Consider the following 12280-nt stretch of genomic DNA (forward strand, 5'->3'; position numbering starts at 1 on the left):
TCAATACACCGAGTATGTCCTCATACGGCGCTGCCAGCTATGTCATTACACCCCGCCCCTTTGTGCCCAAGAATTTGGGTTGCAAACATTCTGTTTACGCAGTTATTTTTGTTCGATTGGTAAACAACTTTCGAGATTGTTATCTCCTCTGTTTTTCATGGCTTTATTTTCAATTGATTTCCATTGAATTCCTTCTAAGAGTTATTTGCTGTTTATATAACGATGCATATATAACGATATATATAGTGTAGCTGGGAAGGGTAGCCTTCAGTGTCACAGAAACAGATGTTTTGGGAGATAGTGGGTTCGAACCCCACTGTAGGCAGCCCTGAAAATGGTGTTCGGTGGTTTGTCATTTTCAAACGAGAAATGAACATCCTATCCCATCTTCGCCATAAGATTTATCTGTGTCGGTACGACGTAAAGACAATTGTAAACAAAAATCTTTTAGAGAATTTACAAGTTTAATCAGCACAGGCAAAATAATCAACACCCCACGCTATCCCCTACCTGTCGTAAGTGTTGTCTAATAGGGGTTCTAAACTTGGGAGTATTGTTAGGCGATCGCGGGGTCCTTAGCTGAGTCCTGGCATTGACTCCATGTACTTGTGCAAGGCTTCTGACTTTCATCCATCCTATCTGACCTCCCCTAGTCAACTCGTATTCTTTCCGACCCTTACAGTATTAGATTTGCGAAACATAGACAGTCTCTCATTTTACGCCCTTCGTGGCCCTCGTCTTTCTTCGGCTGATATATGCAATTTCCTAAGATTCGGACCCGTTCCAATTTTTACCTTTGATCAATGTATATAGAAGATGGTTGTCTAGTTGTACTTCCCCTTAAAATAATAATCAACACCACCATCACCTCCTATCTATCTATTTATTTTAATTGTTTATTTATCTGAAAGTACACAGGTTTTACACCCAAATAATATTCTTCTTAACCTTCATTAAAAATCTATGAAGTTCAAATTTAATAAAAAATGAAGTTCAAAACCAGCAAAACACAAAATAACGCACATTGCATATTAATAATAATAATAATAATAATAATAATAATAATAATAATAATAATAATAATAATAATGTTATTTGCTTTACGTCCCAGTAACTACTTTTTAAGGTCTTCGGAGACGCAGAGATGCCGGAATTTGGTCCCGCAGGAGTTCTTTTACGTGCCAGTAAATCTACCGACACGGGGCTGTCGTATTTGAGCACCTTCAAATACCACCGGACTGAGCCAGGATCGAACCTGCCAAATTAGGGTTAGAAGGCCAGCGCCTTAACCGTCTGAGCCACTCAGCCCGGCACATTGAATATTAAATTTATGTATGATACAATTTGAAAGAAATGAAAAATGCAGTAACAAATTACTCAGTAAAACAAAGCAAAAAATACAGAAAACAAACAAACTTAAAACACAAATAAGTACACTGGGCAATATGATGAATACCGAAAGAAAAATCATTAAAAAATTACAAAATTGTAAAGGCAGGCTTCTAGTTTCTTAATGAATTCATCAACTGATTCAGTGAAGCGTTGTCATTTTTACGAAAGGGGAATTTGACTGATGCAATGTTTTTGACCTTTGAACGTGAAATAATTGGTTCTGACGTGATCTAGTCTGCGAACATGGAATGAAATGCTGTTTAACAGGTCCAAAGAATCAGATCGTCCTATTAATCCTATAGAAATTAAGCACCGTCTTGTTTCCAATGAAGGAAATTAAAATATATTCCTCACTAACTGGGTTGATATGTCGAAAGGGCAAAAGGTATAAAAAGTTCTGAAATAAAAATAACGTAGAAACTTGTTTTGTTCAATTTCAATAGCATTCACTTGTTGCTTTGTATACGGGCTCCAAATTATTCCACAATATTCCAAAATGCTCCTCACTAAGGTAACATAATTTATTCAGTACCGAGGGCTGGGTATGAGGAAAATAGTTGTGCAGTTTGGGTCACGTAGCTATCATCTTGCATTCGGAAGAAGTGGGTTCGAACCCCACTGTCACCTGCCCTGAAGATTATTTTCCGTGGTTTTCCAATTTCACACCAGGCTCTACCTTAATTAAGGCCACGGCCACCACCTTCCGAAACTTAGCCCTTTCCCAACGTTGCGTCGTCAAAGGCCTTCGATGTGTGTACGGCGTTCAACAAGTAGCAAAACAAATATCATAATAGCAATCAATAATTAGAAAGTAATGATTGATAATTTTTCAAATACGTTCTATCATAAAGTAGACGCATTGAACTTCTTTAGGAATATACAATTAAAACAAAAACAAAACAGAAAAACAGACTTTCATCCATCCTATCTGACCTCCCCTGGTCAACTCGCGTTCTTTCCGACCCTTACAGTATTAGATTTGCGAAACATAGGAAGTCTCTCATTTTACAACAGTCCGAGATGGGCCTTTCTCTACCAAGTGACCGCTGCTCAGCCCGAAGGCCTCCAGATTACGAGGTGGTGTGTGGTCAGCACGACGGATCCTCTCGGCCGTTTCTTTTGGCTTTGTAGACCGGGGTCGCAATCTCACCGTCAGATAGCTCTTCAATTGTAATCACGTAACCTGAATGGACCTCGAACTAGATCCAGGATTCAGGTAAAAATCCCTGACCTGGCCGGCTTTCGAGGCAGGCACGCTATGCCTACAATACAGGGTGGACTTAAGGAGACACAAGGCATTGCATATCCACAACAACATATCACTGAAAGGAAATGCCATCGAAAAGTTTAATGACTTGCATGAGCTTGGCGAATTTTATAGATGTTCTCTATATCAGATCGGGTGTATGATTCACACGCATCTCTTCTTCTAACATTCTCAAACTTCCGGTGTTCCTCCACATTTGTATGATTCTATAGCAGGAAAAGTACTTTCAACACGTGCTGATGTAGAAAACTGCATCAAAGGAAACATCTCCACCATATGGGAAAGCACGGGCACATGCATATTATTCTGGGCATAAAAGATGAGAAAGCAAGTACAGATTATTTGATTGTTCCCTTCTTAATAACCCACTGTGGGTAGGGGTGAACACCCACGACATCCCCTGCCTGTCGAAAGAGGCTACTAAAAGGGGGCCCGGGGTTCTCAACTTGGGAGAGTAGGTTGGCGACCACGTGGCCCTCAGCTGAGTCCAGGCATTGCTTCCATTTACTTGCGCCAGGCTTCTCGCTTCCATCTATCCTATTCGGTCTCTCTTGGTCAACTCTTGTTCTTTTCCGACCCCGATGGTATTATAGCACTCGAGGCTTAGAGAGTCCTTCATTTTCACCCCATTCGTGACCCTTGTCTTTCTTTGGCCGATACCTCCATTTTTCGAAGTGTTATATCCCTTCCATTTTTCTCTCTGATTAGTGTTATGTAGAGGATGGTTGCGTAGTTGTACTTCCCCTTAAAACAATAATCACCACCACCTCCCTTCTTAGTAGCCTCCTACGACCTGCAGGGGGTACAGATAATGTATCTTTTGACTCCACTCACATGGGAGATAGAGTTTCGATAAATCGAGACTAAAATGAGTGTTTCCACAAAAGAACAATAAGGCTCATGAACTGTGAGGAAATGAAAGACATTCTAGACCTCGTAAATATATTCTGATTATTATTCTGATTATTATTATTATTATTATTATTATTATTATTATTATTATTATTATTATTATTATTATTATTATTATTGAAAATGAACATTCACAGCTTGTTTCCAGTCATTTAACCGGGTCAAGAATGGAATGAATAAAGCCCCACCTAGTGGCGAAGATGGGAATTGTGCCAGCTGCCGAAGCCTGTCGCACTCCTGTGCGGAAATGATAAATGGCTGACACATGAAATGAAATGAATTTAATGATTTGGGTTGGTGTTGCCGGAATGAAAGATGATAGGAAAAACAGTAGTACCCGCAGATAAACCTGTCCCACTTCCTTTTTGTCCAGTGCAAATCTCACATGAAGTGACCGGGATTTGAACCGCGGAACCCAGTGGTGAGTGACCGGCGCGCTGCAGCTTGATTATTATTATTATTATTATTATTATTATTATTATTATTATTATTATTATTATTATTGTGTTGAGGGGAGTGTGCCTGTCTCATAATCCACGGCCCTGGGTTCGTTTTCCTGCCAGTTCAAGGATTACAAATCTGGAGTAAGAAGTAGAACGCGGGTTGACTTGGTAGGAGATTTTCTGGAAGCATTGTGGTCAAAGTGCTGGTTCCTTAACGTAAGGTACACGGGTTCCAATCACCATCGAACATTCTTTTCTCTATTTATTTTTCGATTGTTTCGCTTCTCTGCAACTTTAAAATCTCTTCTTAGTTTTTTCTAAGGGTAGATAATTAATAGTACATTAAGCAACAAGCCTATAATGGCAATAAAGAAGACAGGAGTATGTTTATAAAATGAGCGAAGCGAGTTTTATCATTTCCATACGACTGTCTCAATCACCATTATAGGCGAGTAGCATTCGACTGTTTGTGATCGACGATAATTTTTTATTTTTATTTTTATTTTTAATATTTGCAAATTTCTGTCGAGATGTCGCTTGACAGTTGAGTTTATTGAACAGAGCGCATGCGCTGGGTTATTCATTTTCCGTGAGTGGACCAGAGACCTTGACAATGTCATATGTTTTCAAAGCTTTGATAGAAGGTTATCCTAACCTAGCTTTATTTCAAATACAGGTTGTTTATTGTACAGTTGGTGAAGTTAATTTTCGGGAATGTGCCGTGTGGTTGTGGAATATTGGAAGAAGAAGGTGCATTGATGTTCATATGTGTGTCCAACATGTTTGATTTTGCTATCCTAACCTAATTGGTCAATCAGTTGTATCATGATGAAAATCTGAACTCTGATTAGTGGAGAACCCGTATCATAATGAAACTTGAACTACAAAATTCAGTTTTCTGGCATATAATATTTATATTTCGCATCGTCGAGATTATAATAATATTAATAATGTTATTGGCTTTGCATCCCACCAACTCCATTTACGGTTTTCGGATACTCCGAGCTGCCGGAATTTAGTCCTCCATGAGTTGTTTTACGTGCCAATAAATCTACCGACACGAGGCTGACGTATTTGAGCACCTTAAAATACCACCGGAGTGAGCCAGGATCGAATCTGCCAAGTTGTGGTCAGAGCACGAGCGCCTCAACCGCCTGACCCACTCAGCCCGGAAGATAATTAAAAGCAATCAACCTATGTTCACAATTGGGCTGCAATGAGGATTGATGGTAAAATTAGTTGCTGGTCCAAAATACGTACACACTACAACTTCACCTTTGTCCAGCTTAATGGCTAAATGATTAGCGTGTTGGCTTTTGATCCAGGGAACCCAGATCCGATTCCCGGTCCCGTCCGGGATTTTAGCATTCATGGATTAATTCCGATAACTCGTGGTCTGGGTGTGTGTGCCATCTTCACCATTAGAATTCATCATGGGTAGCCATCCTCATAAACACGCAGGTCGCCTACACGGCGTCAAACCTAAGACTTGCACCAGACCTCTAGGGAGGCCACACGCGATTATTATTATTATTATTATTATTATTATTATTATTATTATTATTATTATTATTATTATTATTATTATTATTTGATTCGTTGTGCCCAGCTGTGGAGCGCGTTTGAACTTATTTTGCACAATGTTTCTTCTTCTTTTCTTCCCAATATCTCTTCATTTTTTCACTGTGTTCCTTTCTGCGTGTTTCTGTCCAGCCTGTATTTTTTCTTGTTGGTTTCTCTGCAAATTTATGTTTGTTTACTAAGCTTCTAAATTTCATTCTATCTTGAATGGTTTCGTCCTCGATACCCATTTCTTGTAGATCTTCATGTATTTCTGCTAACCAATTGTTGCGGATTTTCAGGGTTAGAGCTAGGTTTAGAATTTTCTTTGTCAGCCTGTTGTTATCCATTCTGTGTAGGTGTCCGTAGAATTTTAGTCGTCTCTTTCTGATGGTATCTGTGATTTTTTCTGTGAATTGAAAAATTTCGTGTGGTTTCTTTTTCATCCAAATTCCATTTTCGAACTTTGGTCCTAGGATTTTTCTGAGAATTTTCCTCTCTTGTTTCTCAATGCTTTTCATTTGTGACCTGCCGCCAATGATCAGTGTTTCAGATGCATAAAGTGCCTCTGGTTTGATGACTGTATTGTAGTGTCGTAATTTTGCATTTTTTGATATACATCTTTTGTATATTATTATTATTATTATTATTATTATTATTATTACTAACTTCACCGTTGTTGTTCGTAGTTTACTGAAAGAAGGTATAAAGTGGCAGGGAGGGATTCAGTTAGGTGGAAATGTAGTAAGCAGTTTGACCTATGCCGAAGATTTGTTGTTAATGGCAGACTGCGATTAAATAATATCTTGAAACTTGAAAATGGGTGCAATGAGTATGATATGAAAATTACCCTTTTGAAGACCAAAGTGATGGCAGTAGGTAAGAAACCTAAGAGATTTGAATGAATGGTTGGAAGTCCAAAGCTTGAACAAGTACTTAGGAAAGCTCTCAGTTGAGATCAACAGTATTCTGTAAGAAAATAGTCACCAGCCTGGACGATCTTTACACTGGCCAGTTTTCAGCCCATCTTTGCTGTACGGAACTGAAAGTTGGGTGGACACAGGATATCGTATTCATAAGTTAGAGGTAAGAGACATGAAAGTATCGAGAATGATCACTGGTACAAACAGGTCGGATCAATGGTAGGAGGGTATTCAAGATGAGGAGAAAAATGTTAATTTGGGAATGAAGTCGATTGATGTAGATGTATGCACAAACCAGCTTCGGTGGTGGGGACTTTTGAAGCGAATGGAGAGGATAGGTTACCTAGGAGTATAAAGCATTCGGTCATGAAAAGTAAGAGAAGTAGGGGGAGACCAAGACGACCATGGTTAGACTCAGCTCCCAATGATTTAGAGATAAAAGTTGTGAAATTAAATGTGGTTACAAATGGAGGATTTTGGCGGCGCTTAGTAAATACACGGAGGTTTGCAAACAGAACACTGAAATGCAGAGCAGTCTATAATTAGGAAGCGTGTATGCATATTTTTGATTATTTTAACATTATGTTAGTTTTGGCACAATAGATTTTGCAGTAAAATGTATCATAGTGTGAAAATGGCACCTTTCTTGATTTCTTTCCACTTCCAAGACTTTCTTTTATAAGAATGCCCTTCATTTTCTGAAAGGTTTACGTCGCACCAACTCAGACAGCACTTACAGTGATGATAGAACAGGAAAGGGCTACCACTTGAAAGGAAGGGACCGTTGCCTTAGTTAAGGTACAGCCGTTAATTATTCTGGAGTGAAAATGAGAAACCAAGGAAAGACATCTTCAACGCTGCTGAGGGTGGGGTTCGAACCCACCTTCTCCCGAAAGCAAGTTAACAGCTACATGGCCAGAACCAAGCACTGACTCATTCAGTAAGAGAATGTATTCTTTTTATCCGCCAACTCATAGAAATTTAGGTAGTGATTAAACATTAGAATGAAATAAGTGATCAAATCTCCAGGCAAGATAGAATGTCGATTTCGAATTGTATTTATATTGACTAATTGGGGAATAATCACAAAATTAAATAAGTTATGATAATAACGGCGTATAATATAAAAGAAATCAAAAGATCAAAAACATGGCAAGCAAACTTTCAAAATACGTTTTATCCATTTTTGATATAACTGTGTCTGATAATTGGATGTCACCTGAAATGAGCGATACAAAATGTGTGACTCGAAGTTATCTAGCAACCGTGCAGGCTGTGATGCGAAGTACTGATGGATGGCCATGAATAAGAGACATTTATCAAAGAGTAGCGTTAGAGTACAGATGGTACATGGCTGTGATGTTAAATATTGATGGACCGGGCGAGTTGGCCGTGCGCGTTGAGGCGCGCGGCTGTGAGCTTGCATCCGGGAGATAGTAGGTTCGAATCCCACTATCGGCAGCCCTGAAGATGGTTTTCCGTGGTTTCCCATTTTCACACCAGGCAAATGCTGGGGCTGTACCTTAATTAAGGCCACGGCCGCTTCCTTCCAACTCCTAGGCCTTTCCTATCCCATCGTCGCCATAAGACCTATCTGTGTCGGTGCGACGTAAAGCCCCTAGCAAAAAAAAAAATATTGATGGATGGCCACGACTGAGAAACATATTATCGAAGAGGGGCGATAGAGTGCAGATGGTCGGTGTGATCTTGCAGGCTGTGATGTGAAGTATTGATGGATGGCCATGAATAAGAGACATATTATCAAAGAGTAGCGTTAGAGTACACATGGCACATGGCTGTGATGTTAAATATTGATGGATGGCCACGACTGAGAGACATATCATCGAAGAGGGGCATTAGAGCACATACGGTCCATGTGACATTTCAGGCTGTGGGTATGTGAAGTATTGATGAATGGCCGTGACTGAGAGACTCATTATCAAACAGGGGGCGTTAGAGTACAGATGGTCGGTGTGATCTTGCTGGCTGTGATGTGAAGTATTGATGGATGGCCATGAGTGAGAGACACATAGAAGGCTGTTTTATCAGAGAGACCACTTCTCATCACATCCTAGAGCACTTATTATTTACTCATCGTATTTTCATGAGCCCTGAGACAGTTTCCCTCCTTCAATATACTGAATACTACACTTGTCGAAAACATATTTCATCCAAATGTCTCCAAAAGATTCGTCATACGGAAATAAATTATTTGTCATCAACTTCAGTCCCTTTTATTAAATTACATATTTACGTTTATTTCATTATCCCAACGGGAAATTTGGCACCATTTTTTGCAATTTATTCTCGTTCCTCTGGTTCGGAATCTATATTTAACCGTAACCCCGTAGCTATGATGATGATGATGATGATATCTACAACTACTTACTTGCTGCATTTATAAGATGGCCAGCGTGAAAAAGTATTGACCTTCATACGTTTCGTTACTTATGCATTACGAGAATTCGCACAGCCATCCCTTGTGTGTTACAGTATATAGCAATTATTTCAAACTCATCATGTGCATAGGGCCAGTTCCACTCATAAATTTAACCTCCAAGGGCTACATAGCAAACTGGGAAGAATAAATAGTAGGTTTTCCCCCATATTTCGTTTACAGGACATTAATACTCGATTCCATTTAAAACAGGTAACTTGGTGTTTAAAGTGATATTTGTTTAATTTTCTTCAGGGTGCCTACCTTAACATTGTGCATGGCTCTGACATGGCTATATTCCTGCACAAGTAGATTTTTCCACATATTTCTTTCGTTTCGAAAAAAATTAAGGTGAAAATGTTATGTGGGGTGCCTGTACGTGTATTTTAATTTGTAGGTTGTGCTACTACAAATAGTAGTTCATTTCTCGGTGTACTTCCCAAATGCTCTTGTTTACAGGACCATTCTGTTGTACATAGAGAGACTCCTCCAGAATTTGCTAATGTTTATTGAGCGTGTTTCTTTTTTCTGTTAGCGTGTATCGATTAAGTGCTCATGCACAGATTAAGGTTATATCAGAAAGTTAATTTCTGAATTAATGTGGAGAAGTTATTGTAGAACACAGGCGCATTTCCTACCCGTTGAATTTTCAGAGGTTCCAGATAAGGTCAGTGGTGACACAGTTTTATGTACACCACTTGGAACAGAAGAGAAATTTGATTGTGCTTTGTCTAAATTCGAAGGAACCAATATGCTGAACTCTGCCACCCAAATTACGGATATTTCAGTATTTCTTTCTTTCTTTCTTTCTTTCTTTCTTTCTTTCTTTCTTTCTTTCTTTATTTATTTATTTATTTATTTATTTATTTATTTATTTATTTACATCAAAATCAAGGAAAAGTATCCATACAGGGTGATAACAGTAATGGTGATTTTCTGATTGGGATTTCAAAATGGCAAACTTCCCAGGCATTCCATTAAGTAGAATGATAGCGTCCGGTTGTATGTGTATTTTGAAGCGTATATCGTAGAGTTCATTTACATAGGATCTCGCGGAAAAAACTTTCGCGCTAAATTGAACTTGTCCTATTGCTAGAATTTCACTTTAATAGCTTTCAAAATTTATTCATAAGAAGCTTTATTAGCGTAATTTGCGATGTATTTATGTGATGATGATGATGAAGATGATGATGATGATGATGCTTGTTGTTTAATGGGACCTATCATGTAGGTCATTCACCCCTGATAGTTATATTTATATGAAAAGTAAATGGTAGCAATACTCGTGATCGATCATTATTTCTTAAATATAGTTCTAATTAAGATTAGTAGATATCATTCAATGTTTATATACAACTACCGGTAAGGAAATCATAGAGGAATTTTGAAAAGGAATCCCAATCCAAGGAGAGGAAATAAAATCTTAGAGATTTGCCGATGATAATGTTATTCTATCTGAGTCTGCAAAAGATCTGGAGAAATTGCTGAATATTATGAATAGGATACAGTCTTGGAGCACAAGTTGAAAATAAATAAAACCAAAACAAAAGTAACGAAATGCAGTCGAACGAAGTCAGGTGATTCAGGAAATATTACATTAGGAAATAAAGCCTTAAAAGATGTGGATGAATATTGTAACTTGGTTGTTAGTAGATTGAATAACGACGGCAGAATTAGGGAGGACATAAAATGCAGATTAGCACGAGCAAGGAAAGCCTATCTTAAAAAGAGAAATTTGCTCACTTCGAACACTGATAGAGTACTTGGAAAGATGTTTTTGAAGACTTGAAACAAGGGCAATGACTAGCTCAGAAAGAAAACAATGTCCGCTTCAGTGGTGTACTGGTTAGTGTGGTTGGATGCCCGGGTTCGATTCCCGGCTATGCCACGAAATTTGAAAAGTGGTACGAGGACTGGAACGGGGTTTACTCAGCCTGTGAAGGTTAACTGAGTAGAGGGGCGTTCAATTCCACCCTCAGTCGTCCTGGAAGTGGTTTTCCATGGTTACCCACTTCTACTCCTAACTTAAGGCCACCCATTTCTATTCCTCTTCCTTGCCTGCCCTTTCCAATCTTCCCATCCCCCAAAAAACCCCTGTACCTGAGCGAGGTACTAGTCCTCCCCACCAGTTGTATCCCCGACCCAAGTCTCATGCTCCACTACACTGTGCTTGAGGTGGTAGAGATGTGATCTCTCGCTGAGTCCGAGGGAAAAACCGACATTGCAGGGTAAACAGATTAAGAAAGAAAGAAAGAAAGAAAGAAAGAAAGAAAGAAAGAAAAACAAAAATAGAAGCTTTTGAAATGTGGTGTTACAGAAGAATGACGAAGGTAAGGTGGGTATATAGAATCACGAATGAAGGTATACTGAATCGAAGTCGTGAGAGGAGATCGATTCGGATAACTTTTATGAGAAGAAGAGTTGGAATGATAGGATACGTCTTAAGACACCCAGGTCTTGTTCAGATGGATTTTTAAGGAAGTTTAGGCGGTAAGAACGGCAGGGTAGACCAAGGTAAGGATATGAAAAACCGTTTAGAGCAGATATAAGATGTAGTATTTAAGTAGAAATGAAAAGTTTATCACAGGGTAAGGTAACATGGACTGCAGCATCAAAAAAGCCTATGGACTTACGACCCAAACTATATCATTTCACATTTTTATTGTGGTTTATCTAAATTTGTTTGATAACTACAGCAAATGCCAACGGCCATACCATGTTGAATACAACGGTTCCCGTCCGATCACCGCAGTTAAGCAACATTGGGTGTGGTCAGTACTTGGATGGGTGACCGCTTGGGAACAATACGTGCCGTTGTGTAATAGTTATCGTGATTAGCTGTCACTCCCGGAGGTCCGGGTTCGATTCCAGGCCCTGCTACGAAATTTGAAAAGTGATACGAGGGCTGAGTAGAGGTGGGTTCGATTCCCACCTCAGCCATCTTCGAAGTGGTTTACCGTGGTTTCCCACTTCTTCTCCTACCTACCTTAAGGCCAAGGCCGCTTCCCTTCCCTCTCCCTTGTCTCACCCAAATCTTCTCATCCCTCCACAAGGCCCCTGTACAGTATAGCAGGTGAGGCCGCCTGGGCCAGGTACTGGTCATTCTCCCCAGTTGTATCCTTCGACCCAAAGTCTGAAGCTCCAGGACACTGTCCCTGATGCGGTAGAGGTGGGATCCCTCGCTGAGTCCGAGGAAATAACCAACCTTGGAGGGTAAAGAGATTAAGAAGAAGAACTAAAGTAAATATTTAAAAGAAGGATATCCTGTAATAACATCAGGCTCATTTTAAGGTCTTGAAGAAAGGCAACTGTAGTGCTCTTTTTACTCCCAACCGAAACATATTTA

At 39.4% G+C, this 12280-nt stretch overlaps 1 non-coding gene across 1 annotated transcript; it reads left to right on the forward strand.

The window, feature by feature from the left end:
• Window positions 1–11635: 11635 nt before the first annotated feature.
• On the forward strand, window positions 11636–11754 carry LOC136858877 (5S ribosomal RNA). The gene has a single exon (XR_011017746.1). It is a non-coding gene; the product is annotated as a 5S ribosomal RNA (ribosomal RNA).
• Window positions 11755–12280: the final 526 nt, after the last annotated feature.

The sequence above is a fragment of the Anabrus simplex genome, chromosome 1 (genome assembly GCF_040414725.1).
Source record: "Anabrus simplex isolate iqAnaSimp1 chromosome 1, ASM4041472v1, whole genome shotgun sequence".
In the NCBI taxonomy this organism is placed as follows: Eukaryota; Metazoa; Arthropoda; class Insecta; order Orthoptera; family Tettigoniidae; genus Anabrus; species Anabrus simplex.